At 41.1% G+C, this 21,372-nt stretch overlaps 1 protein-coding gene across 6 annotated transcripts in view; it reads right to left on the bottom strand.

Moving 5' to 3' along the window:
* Positions 1-21,372, bottom strand: part of LOC126272075 (high affinity cAMP-specific and IBMX-insensitive 3',5'-cyclic phosphodiesterase 8) — a 1,931,196-nt gene that overhangs the window by 149,221 nt on the left and 1,760,603 nt on the right. The gene's annotated exons all lie outside the window — the stretch shown is intronic.

The following is a 21,372-nucleotide window of genomic DNA, read 5'->3' as shown; positions in this document are numbered from 1 at the left end:
CAGGATACAAAAAGCAAAACTAATCTCCAACTGATAACACAAAAGAAATGGGAAGAGTATTTACGAAAATTATTAAATGAGGACAGAGAAGAATATCTAGAAGAAGGAACAGAGGAAGATAAAGGACATGAAGATGATGAGATCCAGATTTTAGAAAGTGAAGTACTTCAGGCATTGAGAACAGGAAAGAATGGTAAATCACCGGGACCAGGCAATATCAATCTGGAGTGTCTGAAATAAGGTGGTGACAAAATTGTGAAACTGATAACACAGCTCTTCAACAAAATGATACATGGAGAGTCAATACCCAACGAGATGAAGCTAGGTTACATTAATACAATATTTAAGAAAGGGGATCGCCAAATTTGTTCAAACTATCGAGGAATTTGTGTTACAAACACATTAATGAGAATTTTTGCGAAAGTAATTAAAAACAAACTGGAAAAAGATTTTACAACCCAAGAAGAGCAATGTGGATTCACGGCTGGGAGATCATGTGTAGACCATATTTTCACATTATGACAGATTTTGGAGAAACATAGGGAAAAATCAAAAAATATAGGATTAATTTTCATAGATCTAGAAAAAGCGTAGGATACTGTTCCAAGAAAATTACTTGGGAGAGCGCTACATTTGGCAAACATAAACTCTTCCTTGATTAAAATAATACAACAGATGTATAAAGATAACATTTGCCAAGTGAAAGTTGGTAATAAACTTTCTCAGAAATGTAGAACAAGCAAAGGCCTTTTCCAGGGCTGTCCCATGTCACCATCATTATTTAAAATCTATATAGATATTAGCCTTAGAACACGGTCTCGTAAATGTAATAGTATGGGATTTGAAATAAGAGATGGAGTTTACCTACATCATTTACTATTTGCTGATGATCAAGTAGTCGTAGCACAAGGTGGGGAGGATGCTAACTATATGTGCAATCAACTAGCAATAGCATACAAAACTTGGGGTTTGAAGATTAATTACCAAAAAACAGAATACTTGACTAATGATTCAGATGAGCTATACATTGAAGGAATGAAAATCAAAAAAGATAAACACTTTCTGTTATTTGGGATCCATTTTAGAAATCGAGCGAAAATCAGAATCAGAAATCAATAAATGGATTAGTAGCGGATGGAGGGTCATTGGGATGCTTAACTCAGTCGTATGGAGCAGGAATGTAATGAGCAGAACTAAAAAATTAATATACAAATCCATATTAGAGAGTGTGGTTCTATATGGAATGGAGACCTGGACAATTAACATGAAGCACATTAAAAAATTTCAAGCTCTAGAGATGGACTTTTGGAGAAGATCGGCAAGAATCTCCAGGATAGAAAAGATAAGGAACACTGAAGTAATAAGGATAATGGAAATAAAAGAAAGAATATATGACGTAATGGATAGGAAGAAATTACAGTGGTATGGGAAAACCAGAATACCAAAATTGATACTGGAGTGGGAACCGGAGGGGAGAAGAAGAAGAGGACGCCCTATGACCACCTGGATCCAAAATGTACAGCACACAATGAGGAGAATGGGTGCAGAGGAAGAAGACACACAAGACGGAAACACCTGGAGAAATATTTTGAGAATATAGTTTAAGAACGGTTATTGTTTATATTGTAATTTCCAAGTAAATTATTATGTTGGAGATAAACCTCTGTAATGAGGAAAAGCTCAAAATAATAAAATAATATTAATAATAAAAATTTTATCATATCATTATTGGCCACTGCCCAAAACAATTTGTAAAATTTTTGTGAGGCGCATGTTTACAGTCCATGTTTAGTAGATTTTTTTCTGTTTTTGCCCATACTACCATTGTAAGTAGGCCGTTTAGGTTTTTTATATTGGTAACGCCATGTACCACTCTGAAAATCACTGGATGTGCTGTGTGCAGTCTGTGGCTAGTTTGCATTGTTGTCCGCCATTGTAGTGTTGGGCAGCTGGATGTTAGCAGCGCGTAGCGTTGTGCAGTTGGAGGTGAGCCGCCAGCTGTGGTGGATGTGGGGAGAGAGATGGCGGAGTTTTGAAATTTGTAAGAATGGATGTCATGAACTGATATATATATATATTATGACTATTAAGGTAAATACATTGTTTGTTCTCTATTAAAATCTTTCATTCGCTAACTATGCCTATCAGTAGTTAGTGCCTTCCGTAGTTTGAATCTTTTATTTAGCTGGCAGTAGTGGCTCTCGCTGTATTGCAGTAGTTCGAGTAACGAAGATTTTTGGTGAGGTAAGTGATTTGTGAAAGGTATAGCTTAATGTTAGTCAGGGCCATTCTTTTGTAGGGATTTTTGAAAGTCAGACTGCGTTGCGCTAAAAATATTGTGAGTCAGTTTAAGCACAGTCTTGTACAATTTTTCTAAGGGGACGTTTCACCATCTCTGAAAGTTGCGTCCCTTTCAATCTTAGCAACAACAAAATCAGTACATATATTCCACTGTAGGGGTATAATAACGGTTCTCGCTTTTAACTCTCGACTCGTTCGTTTACCTCAAATTGATACATTTAACCTACTACATCATCCTAGAAAGTTTATAACATCATCGCGGAATTACTCTGTATGTACATATATTTACAAGCGCTGGCTGTGTGGCTCACGGACATGGATTCCTATTCAAAATATTATGTGCTCAGTCATGTCTACAAGTCCTAGACATGTGGAACGGGAGTTTCTGAACGCCCTGTATAAACACCGAAATGTAGGCAAGAGATCAGTGTGGCATTCGTGTCTTTGCAACGTGCGTGCGGTAAATGCGGAAATGTGAACTATGGCGACTTATTACGAAATGCGTCCAAACAGGGCCACCCTGCTACTATTCTTTCCTTGGTTGCTGAAGGACAAACTCCGGGAAACATCCATCTGAGGATGAAGAGTGTGTATGGTGCAGTATGTCTGACAAGAACCACCGTTGTGCAGTTCCGTGCAGTTCCGTGCTGCGTCCTCACATTACAAACGTCGTAACACAGAAGTTATGCCAACTCAAGTGTAATTTGTCTCGCTCTATAGTCCTGATCTCTTCCCTTGTGATTATCACGGCTTCGCTACCTGTTGAAGGGTCGACTATTTCTGTCGGAAGAGAATGTGCAACAGGCAGTTACGGTCTGCTTCACGCAGCAGGACACGGTAATTTACCATAGCGATATCTTCAATCCAGTGCGTCTGTGGGACGATAGCTTCAATACTCACCGTGATGTTGCCTGTTTGGAATACCGATTATGGACTGTACGCCCTACTAACGGAAGTTTTTCGATCACTCCTTGTGTGTTTTGACCTACAAATTTTATTTTGACTTTGTCGTGGGCGCCGTTTCTGTCAGCACAACCATCATTTAACCAAAAGAAGAGAAATCGTATGTGCCACCTGTTTGAGAAAAGTGTTCTTTGTGTTACAGCGTATAAACTGTCTACGTAACGTATCTTTGGAGGCAGAGTTTGGGGAATAAGTCACGGTTGGAATTAACGAACTGTGAAATCCGCAGAAAAAAACACATTCAGCCATTAACGATCCGTCGCGCGAATTCGACCCGTGTGTAGCTCACCTCCCAGTCTCGGAAGCTAGACCGCTGCGAGTTATGATGTGTGAATGCGTCTTGGGTAACGCACACCTGTAAACCTTAAATTGTTGTCAGCTGAATTCTGTTCCGTACCTCACAAAGATACACTTCAAATTCTTCGAGAGGCAATAAAAAAGCAAGACGGAAGATTAAGGTTCAACATCCTGTCGATAATGAGTTTATTAAAAACAAGAGTTCAAACACTAATTGAAAAGCAAGAAAAAGCAAATTAGCAGAGTCTTTCTCAGAGGAACTATCTTGGAATCTGCCTTAATAGATTTAGGGAAACAGTGCAAAAGCTGAATCGGTATGTTCGGACGGGTAACTGAATCGGCTTTTTCTCGACTGCGAGACTGGTGTGCTGATCTCGCTCAGTGTTATAGCATTCAGGAAGATGCCGATCGGAATAAGGGAGGCCGTTTTATTTCGTTGTCATTTCATTTCCCTCGCATAACACGGGGGAGAGATTGGGACAGGAAAGGATGGAGAAGTTACGAAAAGGATCCTGATTAAATCTTTTCCGTTGGAGGAGAATGGAGCGAGGGGAAGAGGCGCTCTAGCATTGAAAGAAATACGACGATTTTGGTTAGTCTAGAAAGATAGGTCAATAGTTATAGATAATAATATGAGTAACGCATTTGAAAAATAATGTAGAAAACTTGATTATCCAGCGAATTTTCTGTATTTCCCTTTTGAAACAGAATCCAACAGTGTTAGTCAAGATCCTCAATCCTGTCAATTTCAACGAAATTTGGATTGCAAGTCTTAGGCCACTCGAAAGTAGCTTCAGTGAATAAGTTTAGATCATAACACTTTCTGACGCAGGCGCTATTTTGGACCACGTGAAATTCGACCGCCATTCTCCAGAGTATTTGTCCAGCGTCTTGTCACTGCACCTTTTCGCTGGGTTTTGTGAGATACTGAAGGAGTGCAACAGTTAATGATGAGTAGGGACATACGAGTGACGATCAAACAGTTTCCGTTCGAAGACCACACAGTCCAGAATCGGTATGCCAATCAGGCAAAATCGCCGTGAGCACTGAGGCAATCATTTCATCGACGCACCAGGTTGAATATATCCATTTAATAAAAGACCGAGTCCTGGTGATTTCGGACGGTTTTGTCGTTATTTCTATTGCAACATTCGTATATATTGTTAGTTTAAATCCATTGTTACGGAAGTGGTAGGGTATATGTGTAACGAATAAAATATCCCAGAATCAGAAAGTGTATGTGTAGGTATATTTATCTGAGGCAGTTAAGCAAAGCGTCCGAAGTCACCCCATGGATTGGGGTGATTTCGGAAACATATGTTTTTTAAATCTCTGTCCGAAGTTACGGTATATAGAGGGTGAATTCGGGCAGTTACTGCCTTTTTTTCTACAGGCTTTTTATTTGATTTTGGTGACATTTTACACATTTTATGGTAGCCCTTTGTTACGAATAATAAGTGATAAGGAATGACGCTTTCATCATAGTTGATCATGTTGCTAGGTGGGATATTTTTCAGCTTTGCCTTGATATTGGAGAAAAACATCTTAACAGTCTCTTTGTTCACTTCTGCACTTAAATGTTTCCGCTTAAGCGAACAGAAAGATCATCTGACTGTCGTTTGAGGAATAAATGCACCCATTCTTCTCCTGGCAAATTATTTCGAAATTTCTTCTCTTTTTGGCCAGATTTATCAAGGTAACCTTTGACTAAATATCTAATACCCAGTTTAGTAAAGGGAAATCCCCAATGTGCAGCCCTCAAGATACCTTGCTTCAACATTTCTTCTTATTCTTTATTTAGCATTGGTTGTCCTCCCGTTTTTTTCTGATGTGCTTCCTGCACACGCTTTTCTGTACGATAATTTACCACTCCGAATATCACGAACAGCTTTATCTAAAAGTTGCGGGTCATAATTATACCGTACTGTAGCGCCTCTCCTGCTCTTGTACGTTCTTGGCATTGACCGAAGTCACCCCATACAGCACACAGTTTTACAAAAACAGTCGCTATTTTATAACCTTGCACGAGAAACTCGACAAACTTGTTCAGAAATTTTCTCAATGCTGTTAGCTTCGGAGCGCGTCGACGATTACCGCTACAATTACTTCCAGCTCGACGCAACAATAGAAAGTTTCCACTTTACGATAATGCATCGATTTTTAACACAGACTGTTCGTCAATTATTCACCTAGGGAAACAATTGACGCAAAATAAAAGTTGTGGAAAGCGATAAATGCAATCTTGCGCTTAAAATAACTGGCGCACAGACGTTAAAATAAGAAACTCTTTGTTTCTATGCACTGGAAAAGAGCAAATAAGTCATACTGTCCGAAATCGCCCCGGTGTCCGAAATCACCCCGTTTGAAGGTGTGCAAAAATCCTTAACTGCCTGCTGCACATCATTAATCCGATAGGAATTATCGACCCTTCAAGACCTATTTTAAGGGACCAGAGGTATGATAATCGCATGAGAAGAGATTAGGACTGTAGGACAGGTGTTCGAGTGTGTCTCACTTGAGCTGACATAACATCAGCGGTACGACATTTGTGATATTGAGACGTGCGTTATCACGAAGCAGTGGTCTCAGGGCGGTTTTCGACAGACGTGCTGCCCCATAAACATTCCTTATTCTCCGATGGATGTCTGTCGATGTTTGACCATTTGTAACCAAGAAAAGAATGACAAAACGTTGGTCCTCTTTGGACGCATTCGGTAAAAAGTTCACGTTTCCGCATTTACCGCACGCACGACGGAAAGAAACGAACCCCACACTAATCTTTGGTCTACTTGTCGATGTTTATGTACCTGCATCGTATACGCGCTACATCAGATATACGCTGCAGCAATGCCCTCAAACGGAAAAATTTTGACCGTCCCTTACACATCATTATGCCAAAGACCAAATACAATTGGTTTTTACATATTTTTCAACTCCTAGCTGATCAGAGATCGGAAACTATTTTCTTACGCCGGGAGCCCTTCCTCAAGCCACTAAGTCACCCTAACCTGGTATGGGGTGGAGATGGGAAACCAGCTCGCTATTCGGCCATTGAGTATAGGAAACTGCGTAAAAACCATTTTAAGACTGAAACTTCCTGGCAAATTAAAACTGTGTGCAGGACCGAGACTCGAACTCGGGACCTTTGCCTTTCGCGGGGAAGTGCGGGTCCCACACACAGTTTTAATCTGCCAGGAAGTTTCATATTAGCGCACACTCCACTGCAGAGTGAAAATATTTTTCTGGAAACATCCCCCAGGCTGTGGCTAAACTATGTCTCCGCAATATCCTTTCTTTCAGGAGTGCTAGTTCTGCAAGGTTCACAGGAAAGCTTCTGTATGAGTTTGGAAGGTAGGAGACGGGATACTGACAGAAGTAAAGCTGTGAGGACGGGGTGTGAGTCTTCCTTGGGTAGCTCAGTTGGTAGAGCACTTGCCCGCGAAAGGCAAAGGTCCCGAGTTCGAGTCTCGGTCCGGCATACAGTTTTAATCTGCCAGGAAGTTTCATATCAGCGCCCACTCCGCTGCAGAGTGAAAATTTCATTCATTTTAAGACTGGTTGGAGCCACTAGCGTGAGCAGAGAACGGAGGCCAGAGCAAGTGCCCTGTGCTCTGTTTCCGTAGCGACGCAGTTTTGTGACTGTTGAAAAAAATGACGAATTACGAAAGAAAAGGGGAACAGGAACGGGAAGCTGTAGAATAAAAAGAAGGGAAAGGATTGGAGGGCAGTGAAATGGAAAGAGGGTGCAGATGTATGAAACGAAATCCTGATGACTGGACTGTGTTCAGCAACGGCTCTAAGAGACTTACTTCTCACTGGTACGGAGACGCTTGTAGGAAGGAAGGAAGGTCTGCGTTGAACACACGTCGACATGGAAGTTACTAGAGATGGAGCACAAGTTCGGAATGTTTCAAGGATGGGGAGGGAACTCGGCCGTGCCTCGAGCGACTTACGGAAATAGCGGAAAACGTAAATCTGAATGGACGTACGCTGATTTGAACTGTCGTCCCCACGAATACGAGTGTAGTGTGCCGCTTAAGTATTATTTTCGACTACCAGCCGAAGTCACTATCGTCATGTCGAGTGGGCCAAAGCAACGAAAGTACGAAGACTGCATTTTGCGTTTCTTACATTACTTGTTAGGACTTTGCACTCATTGGGCAGTGAAGTAATGAAGAAAGTACCGCATTATTGTTGCAAGCATGAGACTTCGGACACTGAGTTTTCATGGTTGGAATATGTATCATACGAAACAGAATTGAAATGTGTACGTTTTATTTTGTTGTAAAATCGTATTGATCTCAATAAACGTATGAACAGCCTACGTGGAGGTATGGATTAAACAAGAAATGGATGGGGGGGGGGGGGGGGGGGGGAGGAGAGAAGAACGGAAGGGCTAGCGCAAAGTTGACGTATTACCGGTTTTGGTGGCAGTTCAAACGGCTCTAAGCACTATGGAACTTAACGTCTGAGGTCATCAGTCCCCCAGACTTAGAACTAATTAAACCTAACCAGCCTAAGAACATCACACACATCCATGCCCGAGGCAGGATTTGAACCTGCGGCCGTAGCAGCAGCGCGGTTTCGGACTGAAGCACCTACAAGCGCACGGCCACAGCGGCCGGCCTGGTTGCAGTGCTATGCCTTTCTGTTTATCCTGGCTGAGAACTGGGAGACCTACAGTTGGATATATTTATACAACTGTAAAGCGACTACTATTTCTCAGATTTCTGGTTCTCTGCAGCAAAGTGTGATGGAATACGTGTAGAATGTCATGCAAAATAGCCCAATTCTATTCCATAACGTGCTGCTGTCTAGAACGGTTTGAACCAACTATCACTTGCTGTATTCACGTGGCAGTGATATGCAATATGGGAGCAAACCAATGTAAGAATGTCACATGTTTTGTTTGTTTACGTATTAAAGGTGAAACATCAGTAAGTAATTGATAATTACGAGTAGTGTATTTTCTTGAATGTTACTGTTTAAAAAGACATACTGTTTTCATAGAGATGTTATCCAGAGGAAAATCCTTGATTTCTTGTGTTCGGCAGAAAATACTGCAAGCAGTCATTTTAAGGTCAGCGTGGTCATGTTGTAATATATGTCATGTTATAATAACATGTCAGTTAGTACAATTACTCACTAAGACATCTTAAATACCGTAAATAAATAATTATAAGCAACAGAATATGTAGGTCTGCGTCATTATACACATAAATCACTGTCATGCAACAAACCGCAAAAAACCACCCTCTTCAAATCGATAGGAAAACGTTTGTACTTCAGTGTCAGAAAAATGCTTAGTCAACAGAAAGCATGACACACACAACAACAAATTTCGTCAAGTAAGAATAACCAAGGAGAAACATTATTCATGAACAAGAACTTCGATGAGAATTTCGTTGAAGTAAATATTCAGAGACAGACTGCAGGACGGCCAAAGGCTTCGGCAAACCTGACAGCATTCTTGGTAACTTTATGGCCAAATGATAAACCAGTATCGCTGGCAAAATTGCAGGACATAAAATCGATAATGCATCTCATTCCAAGGGCCGCCAGGCAGTATTATGAGAACTTAACTTCAGACCTTGACGTTATGTATGATGATGATGATGGCATTGATGGATACTTGATTTCACTTTGGAGTAGTTTTCAAGTATTTTAGCGAGAAAAAGAATCACATAGGCATAACTTATTTACACAATTAACAATAGTAATAATAATATTACCTTAAGTGTTAAAGTATGTACTTGCATAAAATTGTATGAAAACCAATAAAATAGTAGTAAATTTCGTATAATCTTTCAACCATTTTTGTATTTACTTTTTCATTTTGATACTCTTACATTGACATTTGAATAAAAAGTTGTTCAAACATGAATTATGAAGTGTAGTTATTTCAGTTATATAAGTGTTGCCTCGTTTTTCTTATTTCCAACCACAAACCACAAGAACCACTTCCCGGTGTTAAATTTGAAGATAAGTAATTAGCAACCAACTCCTACGCTCTGTGGATTTATAAATGTTGAGACCTGTAGTACTGGTCTGACAGAGCATTAGAAAATGCTTATAATGCGACAATTGCTTTTGGACTATTGTCCAATTTGAATTTTGTTTGTAAAGTTCTACTAAAACAGCTCTCCCTCAAAATGCAGATTTTGGATAACATAACCACGACAAATTTTTGGGAAAAAACCGAACAACTATGGTGCTCTGTAATTTTCCCATGTATCTGGGACTGCCAGAGGCACAAAGCGCTTTAAGCGACAGAGAAACACAAGGACCTATAGGCAATTTACCTCTGGGCAGCTGGCCTTCTACAGTCTATCACCATGTCATTAAACATTTATAGTAGTCGCCAGACTATACAATTCGCAATGGACCGTAATAACTTATTCTCCTAACTAAATGTCGTTACATATTAACAAAAGTAACTACGGCTACTGTTAAAAGGATGTTATATCGGGAATGTGATATACGTAAAAGACCACTGCATGAAACCTCTCGCTGAAATTGGTTTTCTCCTTATTTTGGTAAGTACTTTATGTTGTTTTAGAAAGTAGTTTTAGGCCTTATTTAATATCCCCGTTGATGGCCGATAACTGTGAGGCGCTACGGATCACAATTGACGATCGCCACTTGGGGCGAGTGCGGCCTGACACATGGGCGAGCCGCTAGCACCTATGGGATCAGCAGGCAGTCGTGATTTCAGTCTGGTACAGCATGTTGTACGAACTGAAATCAATCATGGCGTTCTGCTTATTGGATTTCGAACCTGCATTGGACATGGGCTTTCTTGTTCTCGTTATTCGCTTTCTTTCATTGTTCTGCTCTCGAAACACAATGCTTTGTTTACGGATTACACGTTCGCATCGGGAGGTGATAGAAAACATTATGATATTTCTGATTGTTTTTGTTGCGAAGAAAATACATTACTAAGTTCAGGCTTTCCTGACACGTTCGTTTCTGATTTGGAAGTTCCTATAGTATCGCGTAGATGTAATATAGCCGTAGATCAAATTTATCTTTCTTCCGACGTGGAGCCATTATCCTGATTGTTTACTCGGTTGAAAAGTTAGAAATTGGTCTTTTAACCTCAGTACAAGAGAGTTTGTTTGGGTTTTCCTAGCTAGGAGCATTAGAAAATGAAAATTTGTAGTTGATGTTACCTCGCGACCTTTCATTATACCTAACAATAACTAACACAGCTTATCACAAAGAACCGTTAATGCTGGATATCGTAAGAGAGATACAGCTCATCTCTTATCAATGTAAGTAACAGTTAACACCTTCAAGGCGAGTTTTAAGACGGATCGGAAAACAAGTTAAGTTTTAATAGTTCTATAAAATTAACCAAACAAACACAGCTTTCAAACTGACAGAAAACATTTTATTTCAAATAACCCGAGACTATAACATAAAGAAGACTCTAGTATTGAGCATGCTGTTTTTTATGGGAACTAGACCAGGACAGAGGGAGCATCAGATAGGAAAAGAACTGAAGCCTTCGGCATGTAGCGCAAGCGGCGATTCTGATGTTATTTTGGGTGGAAAACGTAAGAAACAAAGAAGAACTAAGGCGAAATGGAATGAAACTAGATGTGTGGAACGCAATAAAGATGAGGTGACAACTTAGGCATGCCACCTATTTTAAGACATCAAATATGTGAAAATAATATTGAAATAATCAGTGAAGGGAAAGGACAACAGAGGAAGATCCAGGAAGAAACAAGCTGCACAATCGATGAAGGATAAACCATGACACTCACTACCATCTGAAGAGGGTTGTTTTGGGGAGGAGACCAGACAGCGAGGTCATCGGTCTCATCGGATTAGGGAAGGATGGGGAAGTAAGTCGGCCGTGGCCTTTCGAAGAAACCATCCCGGTTTTTGCCTGGAGTGATTTAGGGAAATCCCGGAAAACCTAAATCAGGATGGCCGGACGCGGGGTTGAACCGTCGTCCTCCCGAATGCGAGTCCATTGCGCTAGCCACTGCGCCACATCACTCGGTTTACCTTCTGAAGAGAGTGGCTACAAGGAGAAGTGAAATACCGCTACTGCAAACCTACCGAAGGGTTGAAAACTACATATCGTCTGATGTTTTCTTTCGTGTTTTTTCGGGTTCGACTCAGACGTAATGCTCACAACTTACAGGAAACTCTTCCAATAGCACATACTCCAATCCAGTGTCTAAATGCACTTCTTTCGCTTCCTGTAGGTCCTTCTTCGTGTCGACGCTCTCACTTCATGTTTCGTTACTTTCAGTCTTTCGAAGTTGATGACTTATTTTTCACTGGTTGTGCTTACGACGCTGGACTTATCTTCGAGAGAACGAACGGGTTCACATTCGACAGAAAGAAGGCTTCACGTTCCTGTCTGACCATTCAGATTTTGGTTTTCTGTGGTTTCCATACACAGCTTACATTAATTCTTGGATAGTTCCTCTGGAAACGTCATAACCGATTTGTTTACCATTCATCATCATTCCGGAACTATCGTCAGTGGTACGTAAACTCTGATTTTCGTTCCTTATTTTTTCATATTTTCCGAGCCTAGCGCAACTGTCTAATTCCCATGTTTTCTTCTAAATTATATTGTTTTAATTCACGGTACAGAAAAGTAACAAACATTAGATGTATGCCTGAACGAGTATGCTCACAGTGGCGATTTTTTAAAAATCATAATGTTTGTATTTATTCCTATTCCGTGGGAGAACCTATAGTTTTATTTTTCGGAAACTATGCTGAAAACCTCAGTAACAATGAAAGTTTCAATCAGACCTTACGATATCTTCTGATAACCCCAATGTTCAAGGCGGGTACTCGCCCAAATCTGGAAATTCGGGTTAAAATGTCGGTTTGGCACAAATTTTGATTAGTAACTACATATTCAGCATTAGCCATTTCGGTAATCATCATTCTCCTCATCGTTAACACAAATGCGACACTAAATTTGCACATCACTAACACACTACGCTGTGCAGTTAACATTTTGCACGTCGGATACAAATGTCGCTGAAATGGCGTTTGGGGAAGGCGCTATACAACATGGAAAGGAGGAACTGCGTGAGTGTGATGTGCTTGCAGACCTGCAAACTAGTGAAATGTTCTAAGCCCCTAAGGGTGTTCCAGGTCTTTCACTAAGTGTAACATTTGAGCTACTGGGCATGAAAAGTCCAGCCGAGGTCCTTCCTCGGTACGTTTCACTTAACGCTTCGAAGAGAAAACAATACCTGCAAAGAAAATAAATAACCAAGATAAAATTCCCTAAATATACAGGGTGTTACAAAAAGATACGGCCAAACTTTCAGGAAACATTCCTCACACACAAATAAAGAAAAGATGTTATGTGGACATGTGTCCGGAAACGCTTAATTTCCATGTTAGAGCTCATTTTAGTTTCGGAGGTATGTGCTGTACTTCCTCGATTCACCGCCATGATTTCATACGGGATACTCTACCTGTGTTGCTAGAACATGTGCCTTTACAAGTACGACACAACATGTAGTTCATGCATGATGGAACTCCTGCACATTTCAGTCCAAGTCTTCGTACGCTTCTCAACAACAGAGAAGATCCAACGGAGAGCAGCGCGCTTCGTTACAGGATCATTTAGTAATTGCGAAAGCGTTACGGAGATGATAGATAAACTCCAGTGGAAGACTCTGCAGGAGAGACGCTCAGTAGCTCGGTACGGGCTTTTGTTGAAGTTTCGAGAACATACCTTCACCGAAGAGTCAAGCAGTATATTGCTCCCTCCTACGTATATCTCGCGAAGAGACCATGAGGATAAAATCAGAGAGATTAGAGCCCACACAGAAGCATACCGACAATCCTTCTTTCCACGTACAATACGAGACTGGAATAGAAGGGAGAACCGATAGAGGTACTCAGGGTACCCTCCGCCACACACCGTCAGGTGGCTTGCGGAGTACGGATGTAGATGTAGATGTAGATTCGGTGACCGCTGGATTGGTGTAGGCGGACCAACTCCATGGCCTCCACGCTCTCCTGACCTCAACCCTCTTGACTTTCATTTATGGGGGCATTTGAAAGCTCTTGTCTACGCAACCCCGATACCAAATGTAGAGACTCTTCGTGCTCGTATTGTGGACGGCTGTGATACAATATGCCATTCTCCAGGGCTGCATCAACGCATCAGGGATTCCATGCGACGGAGGGTAGATGCATGTATCCTCGCTAACGGAGGACATTTTGATCATTTCCTGTAACAAAGTGTTTGAAGTCACGCTGGCACGTTCTGTTTCTGTGTGTTTCCATTCCATGATTAATGTGATTTGAAGAGAAGTAATAAAATGAGCTCTAACATGGAAAGTAAGCATTTCCGGTCACGTGTCCACATAACATATTTTCTTTCTTTGTGTGTGAGGAATGTTTCCTGAAGGTACCTTTTTGTAACATCCTTTATATGCTGATAGCTAAATTGCCAAGTGTGTATTTCAGATCACAGGATGCAAGAAATAAACTTGTACTATGTGTTGGTATTACGTGAGGAAGCTCATTTTGCAAGGTATTCAAAGTTCCTCGAAATGGCTATTCTTTTTACTAACTTTATATTTAATTTAGGCTGAAAATGACGACCCGTCGTCAATAGCGACCTACAACACATCATTTGATTGAAGACAAATCTGGCGATCTCAAGCGGCCGTTAATAGCATAGGACTTGTCTGTCCTTACTTAAGACGATGAAATTGCGAAGGGCGATGAAATTGCGACAAAAATATGCCACAATGTTATTGAAGGTCGCTATTGACAGCACATACGATGACGAAACAAATTCAGCGGATGATACGCAAACACTCCACTCTCTTCACCTGTGATCAGTCATAGGGTGGTTCGCAGCAGCCTTTTTCCAACGTGTTTGGTCATCCGCAAATCTCCTCAACGCGGTCTCGCTTCTGCAGCCTTTTTCTTTTATTAGCTGCTCGATGTACTTTAGACTGGGTCGCTTTCTGCTATTCTTTCTTTTTAAGCCCCTTTCCATAATCATCCTTACCAGTCCTTCATGCCTTTGTTCACGTCCAACCAATGCATCTCTCCGCCTAATTAATATCTTTCACAGGTCAACTTTCACTCATGTCTGTGCCAAGACTACTTCAATAGTTATTTTGTCTATCTATGATACATGTATAGTACTCTTCGTTAACGCAATAGCTCAGACGCTACAGTTCTTTTGTTTTTGCTTCTTCACTTGTCGACGTCTCATTTCCGTACAGCATTATGCCCCGTACTAGTGATGCCTCCTTCTGACTAATGCTGTGTAACTTGACTCGTTTCCCTGAAAGCTGCCTTTCTTGATAGGATTGGTGGAACACTACATGTGAGTGAATGAATGAATATATATTAATACGTCTTTACCAGATTCATGATTATTTCACACCTAATATTTTTAAGCAAACAATTTTCTTTTCTTGTCGAAAGCTAATTTCAGTTCTTCTATTCTACTTTATAACCCATCATCGTAGCCGAGGTCGCTAACATACGCCCTTGAGATGGCTCTCGACACGGAGGTAATCCGATTCCAATCCTAATGGTGGACGAAATTTTCACTGCGGGTATTTAACTGGCCTGGGAAGCAGAGGTGGTGGCGCAAAGTTCCAGATAACGAGGCTTCACGCCGATGTCTGGAATTAAATTCCAAACCTCTCCTCAGTGATCCATGAAGTGAAGACATGCGACACTGTTGATGGTAATCTGTCCATCGGACGGAGACGTTAAGCTCGACGGGTCCTCGAAAACAAAACACAGCCAACACTACACTGTACAAGCACTCATTGCAGTCATCCACACGACACAGATAAATATCTGACTCTCCACAACAGGTAGGAGGGGGAATACGACACACCGTCTCCACTACGACCTTGCATAGAGCGGCGTTGTAGGTCGTGAGCTAACAACCGGAGTGTAGGACTTCTTTGATTGTACTTAAAATCCAAAATTATTGGTGCTGGTATTTTTCTTTTTTTTTTAGAATAAAATTCATTCGTCTGATGCACTTAATTTTACTGTGAAATACATACAACAGTTGCTGAAAAAATAACAGCTATGAATAAAATCGTAAACAATGTGTGTGTTTGCATGACGTACCGCATCTCCTCATCAAATTGTTGCATCAGACGTCTAGATCGTGTCACTCCCAAGCACTACATGGCCCTTGTACGACTCCTTCCAATCTTGAAATATTTGCGTGGATTCTCTCTCTCTCTCTCTCTCTCTCTCACTCACACACACACACACACACACACACACACACACACACACACACTTAGGCGCACGCCCGGGCCCGTGCGCTGGCGTATCGTTTGACCAGTATTTTATCTTGTTCTGTAAGATTAACTATGTCACGTCATGTTTATTGCTGGAATTATGCCTTTACATTAATTTTTCTTTTTCTTTAACTATTTTGGTAGCGAAATGACAGAATCCAATTGCGGAACTCAGAACTTAGCGACACAGACAGATAAATCGTGTAACTCCGTAAAGAAAAGTTTATGCAACTGCTCGGAGACTGAACCTGTTCAAAGGGTCAAGATAACAATCACTTGAGAACCAGTGTAAGATAAGTAAATAAAACAAGTGTTACTCAGAACGACATATATGTAGACTTGTGTTCCAAAAGCCAAGTGTGATATCTTCGGTAACTCATGCTGATAATACTAGAGTGCAAACGATATGAAAACTCGATGTCATCTGTTGCTTGATAAAGAGAGCTGCTGAAGGAATTGTTCGAACACTGTGAATGGTGAACGAATGACTTCCGAGAAGTATTACGTATTGTAATGAAATTGTGGGAGTAAGAGCAGTTTCCGAATTAATTTCTTATGTACAGAGAAGCACATTAAGGAACCCAAAGGGCTCCACAAAACCAGTGCTGAGTATTTCGTCTAGCGTTGAATGGTGCTCATCTCCTCATTTCGACTGTTGTAAGTGATGTAGTAGTTTGGTTGTCACACTGCCGTGACTCACAATTTCATACAAACGCCCTTCATTGCGTGTAGTAAACAGTATCTTGGCGTGCCTTGCAGTTTACTGTGCTCTCCTTTAACGCTAACAGGCAAAGCCAGCAGCGTGTATGGGAGGATGTGGGTAAGACACCGAAGTTTGAACTAATGAGAAACAGCCGCTAGAGACGGTACACGAGTTGAGTTAGACGACGCCAGAAGAAAATCATCAGTGAACTTATTGCATGAACTATGCCAGCTTTCGGATTAGGTGGTTTAAGGAAACCATATCTTACATAACTCAAAACGGTCGGACGGTGTTTAATCCTTCGCGTCCCGGACAGGGGTCCTGTGTCTTGATCATCTTACATCATCTTTCTCGGGATGACACCGTGCAGCTGACATTGGAGGTGTCCCGTTGGCACCGCCTGGTACTTTGATTTTATCCGAGCCTGACTATCCTTAGTACTGTTTTTCTTTTTTTTCTGTGTCATCATCTGTCTTCTGACATGTTTGATGCGGCCCGCAACAAATCACTCTCCTGCGCCATCCTCTTCATTTCAGAGTAACACTTACAGCCTACGTCTTCAATTATTTGTTGGATGTATTCCAATCTCCGTCTCCCCCTACTGTCTTTGCCCTGTTCATCTCCCTCTAGTACTACGGAGGCTATTCCCTAATTTCTCACAGCATGTTTACGATCCTGTTCCTCCTCCTTGTCAGTGTTTTCCATACGTCCCTTTCTTCGCCGATTCTCTGGAGAACCTCCTTATTCCTTATCTTAACAATCCAACTGATTTTCAAAAAACAAAAAAGTTCAAATGTGTGCGAAATCTTATGGGACTTAAATGCTAAGGTCATCAGTCCCTAAGCTTACACATTACTTAACCTAAATTATCCTAAAGACAAACACATACACCCATGCCCGAGGGAGGATTCGAACCTCTTCCGGTACCAGCCGCACAGTCCACAACTGATTTCCAATATTCGTCTGTAGCACCACATCTCAAATGATTCGATTGTCTTATGTAACGATTTCTCCGCTGTTCATGATTCATTCCATACAATGCTGTGCTTTAAATGTTCATTCTCAGAAATTTTTTTCTTAAATTAAGGCCTACGATGGATACCAGTAGACTTTTCTGGGCCAGGAATTCCGTCTTTGAATGTAACAGTCTGCTTTTTATGTCCTCCTTCTTTCGTCCATCATGGGTTATTTACTGCCTACGTAGCAGAATTTCTTGACTTCTTCTATTTCGTGAGCACCAATTAACATATTAAATTTCTCGCTGTTCTCATTACTGCTACTTCTTATTACTTTCGTTTTTCTTCGATTTACTCTCAATCCATATTCTGTACTCATTAGACTGTTCATTCCATTCACTAAGTCCTGTAAGTCTTCTCCACCTTCAGTCAGGACAGCGAGTCTTGTCACTGATATACTATCACCTTGAATTTTAATCACATTCCTGACCCTTACTTTTATTTACGTCGTTGCTTCTTCGATGTATAGACTGAACAACAGGGGTGAAAGACTATGTCTCTGTTTTACACTCTTTTGAATCCGAGCACTTCGTTGTTGGTCTTCCAGTCTTCCTTTCCCTTTTGGTTATCACCCGTCTTTCCCTACAGCTTATCCCTATTTTTCTCGGAATTCCAATCATCTGGCACCATTTTACAGTGCCGAGCGCCTTATACAGGTTGACCAATCCTATGAAAGAGTCTTTATTTTTCTTTAATCTTGCTTCCATTATCAACAGCAACGTCAGGACTGCCTCTCTGGTGCCTTTGCCTTCCCTAAAGCCAAGCTGATATACATCTAACACATCCTCAATTTACTTTTCCATTTTTCTGTATATTACTCTTGTCAGCAGCTAGGATGTATAAGCTACTAAGCTGACCGCGCGATAATTCTCACACTTGTCGGCTCTTGCAGTCTTTGAAACTGTGTGAATAATGTTTTTCTGAAACTCAGATGATATATCGCCAGTCTCATACGTTCAACACGCTATTGTGAATAATCGTTTTGTTGCATTTCCCCCAGTGATTTTAGAAATGCCGATAGAATATTTCCTATGCCTTCTGCCTTATTGTCTTTCAGATGTCTTTTGAATTCTGGCTCTAGAACTGGATCCCCTATGTCTTGCTTACCAATGAAGTTTCTTCTCCCAACAAACTATCAGAAAGGTCGTCCCCTCACAGAGGTCTTCTATGGACTCTTTACAGGTATCCACTCTTTCCTCTGCGTTTAACAGTGGTATTCCCATTGCACTCTTGTTTTTACCACCCTTTGTTTGTAATTTTTCCGAAGGTTGCTTTATACTGAGACAATCCTTCCGACGATTAGTCCTTTTTCTGACTGATAAGCGACACTAATGGTTTGAGTCCTTAAATAAGTAAACCTTATTATTTATACATTAGAATGAGACAAGAGGAAGGAAGGAAGAAAAGGCCGTGCACTTTCCGAAGGAATCGCCCCAGTATTTGACTGGAGCGATTTAGAAATATTGCGGTAAACCTAAATGTAGGTAGCCAGACGCGGCTTTCACTCAATGCGCTAACCACTGCATCACCTCATTCCTTAGTAAGACAAGAGAACTGATGAAACTCACGCCTTTCCAAGAATGTTAAAGTCATATGCGAACCATCGTGCAGTGTTGTTAGTGAACCAGAATGTGATTAGGAGGTACAGCTTTCCCTCCATTTTAAAATCTTGCAGTGGATTTGGTGTTGAGACATAAAAGAAGAATACTGGAAATAACGATTGGCATACTACGATAACATTTAGCCTCAGCAATATTTTCGAACAGCAAGAAGCAATTCATTCTCTTGATAAACTCCATGACACTGCATTCAAAACTAGACTCCATACGTCATACTTGAAAACACAGTACATGGATTTCCACCATTCGTCAGTGGTCAACTTTTGGTGATTCAGTTCAACAACATAGTTCAGTCGAAAATTTAGGTCAATTGCAAATTTAAATAAGTGCTGACAAGTGATTCCTCCGAATTTTTTATTCTGTTCTCAATAGTTGAGATATTACGTATCATGCATATTACTCGGTCGACAGCCCCGCTTCGCTGACGCAATTGGTAAACCTGTGCCGCTATGTTGTTGTTGTTGTGGTCTTCAGTCCTGAGACTGGTTTGATGCAGCTCTCCATGCTACCCTATCCTGTGCAAGCTTCTTCATCCCCCAGTACTTACTACAACCTACATCCTTCTGAATGTCCTTAGTGTATTCATCTGTTGGTCTCCCTCTACGATTTTTACCCTCCACGCTGCCCTCCAATGCTAAATTTGTGATCCCTTAATGCCTCAGAACATATCCTACTAACCGGTCCCTTCTTTTTGTCAAGTTGTGCCACAAACTCCTCTTCTCCCCAATTCTATTCAATACTTCATCATTAGTTATGTGATCTACCCATCTAATCTTCAGCATTCTTCTGTAGCACCACATTTCAAAAGCTTTTATTCTCTTCTTGACCAAACTATTTATCGTCCATGTTTCACTTCCATACATCCATACATGGCTACACCCCATACAAATACTATCAGAAACGACTTCCTGTCACTTAAATCTATACTCGATGTTAACAAATTTCTCTTCTTCCGGAACGCTTTCCTTGCCATTTCCAGTCTACATTTTATATCTTCTCTACTTCGACCATCATCAGTTATTTTGCTCCCTAAATTCAATCTAATTCCCTGAGCATCACCCGAATTAATTCGACTACATTCCATTATCCTCGTTTTGCTTTTGTTGATGTTCATCTTATATCCTCCTTCCAAGACACTGTCCATTCTGTTCAACTGCTCTGCCAAGTCCTTTGCTGTCTCTGACAGAATTACAATCTCATCCGCGAAAATCAAAGTTTTTATTTCTGCTCCATAGATTTTAATACCTACACCGAATTTTTCTTTTGTTTCCTTTACTGCTTGCTCAATATACAGATTGAATAACATCGGGGAGAGGCTACAACCCTGTCTCACTCCCTTCCCAACCACTGCTTCCCTTTCATGCCCCTCGACTCTTATAACTGCCATCTGCTTTCTGTACAAATTGTAAATAGCCTTTCGCTCCCTGTATTTTAATCCTGCCACCTTCAGAATTTGAAAGAGAGTATTCCAGTCAACATTGTCAAAAGCTCTACAAATGCTAGAAACGTAGGTTTGCCTTTCCCTAATCTTTCTTCTAAGATAAATCGTGGGGTCAGTATTGCCTCACGTGTTCCAACATTTCTACGGAATCCAAACTGATCTTCCCCGAGGTCGGCTTCTATCAGTTTTTCCATTCGTCTGTAAGGAATTCGTGTTAGTATTTTGCAGCTGTGGCTTATTAAACTGATTGTTCGGTAATTTTCACATCTGTCAACACCTGCTTTCTTTGGGGTTGGAATTATTATATTCTTCTTGAAGTCTGAGGGTATTTCGGCTGTCTCATACATCTTGCTCACCAGATGGTAGAGTTTTGTCAGGACTGGCGCTCCCAAGGCTGTCACTAGTTCTCATGGAATGTTATCTAACAGAGCACTGTAAGATCTGAGTTGAAACAAGGCCCCGGGAGTGCCGCTAAGGGGCTCCGAAATATGGCGTGCAACATGGCGGTGTGTAACGTAACTACGTAGATGCGTGGGAAACAGATTGTGTAGCCGCAGAAGACATTCTTTCCACTGCATTCCAGAGAACAATGAAAACTGCCTACGATGATGACTGTGTCTACATCAGTAATGTGCGACGTTCGTGTTCGTAATGAAGGAATCGGTGGTGCTAACCTCAAAGTGTATGAGAGAGATCAGAGTAGACGGCCGTGTACAGCAACCGACGAGACTTAACGGAATCT

Source organism: Schistocerca gregaria, chromosome 5 (genome assembly GCF_023897955.1).
Source record: "Schistocerca gregaria isolate iqSchGreg1 chromosome 5, iqSchGreg1.2, whole genome shotgun sequence".
In the NCBI taxonomy this organism is placed as follows: domain Eukaryota; kingdom Metazoa; phylum Arthropoda; class Insecta; order Orthoptera; family Acrididae; genus Schistocerca; species Schistocerca gregaria.
This window is presented reverse-complemented; position numbering and strand designations above follow the sequence as displayed.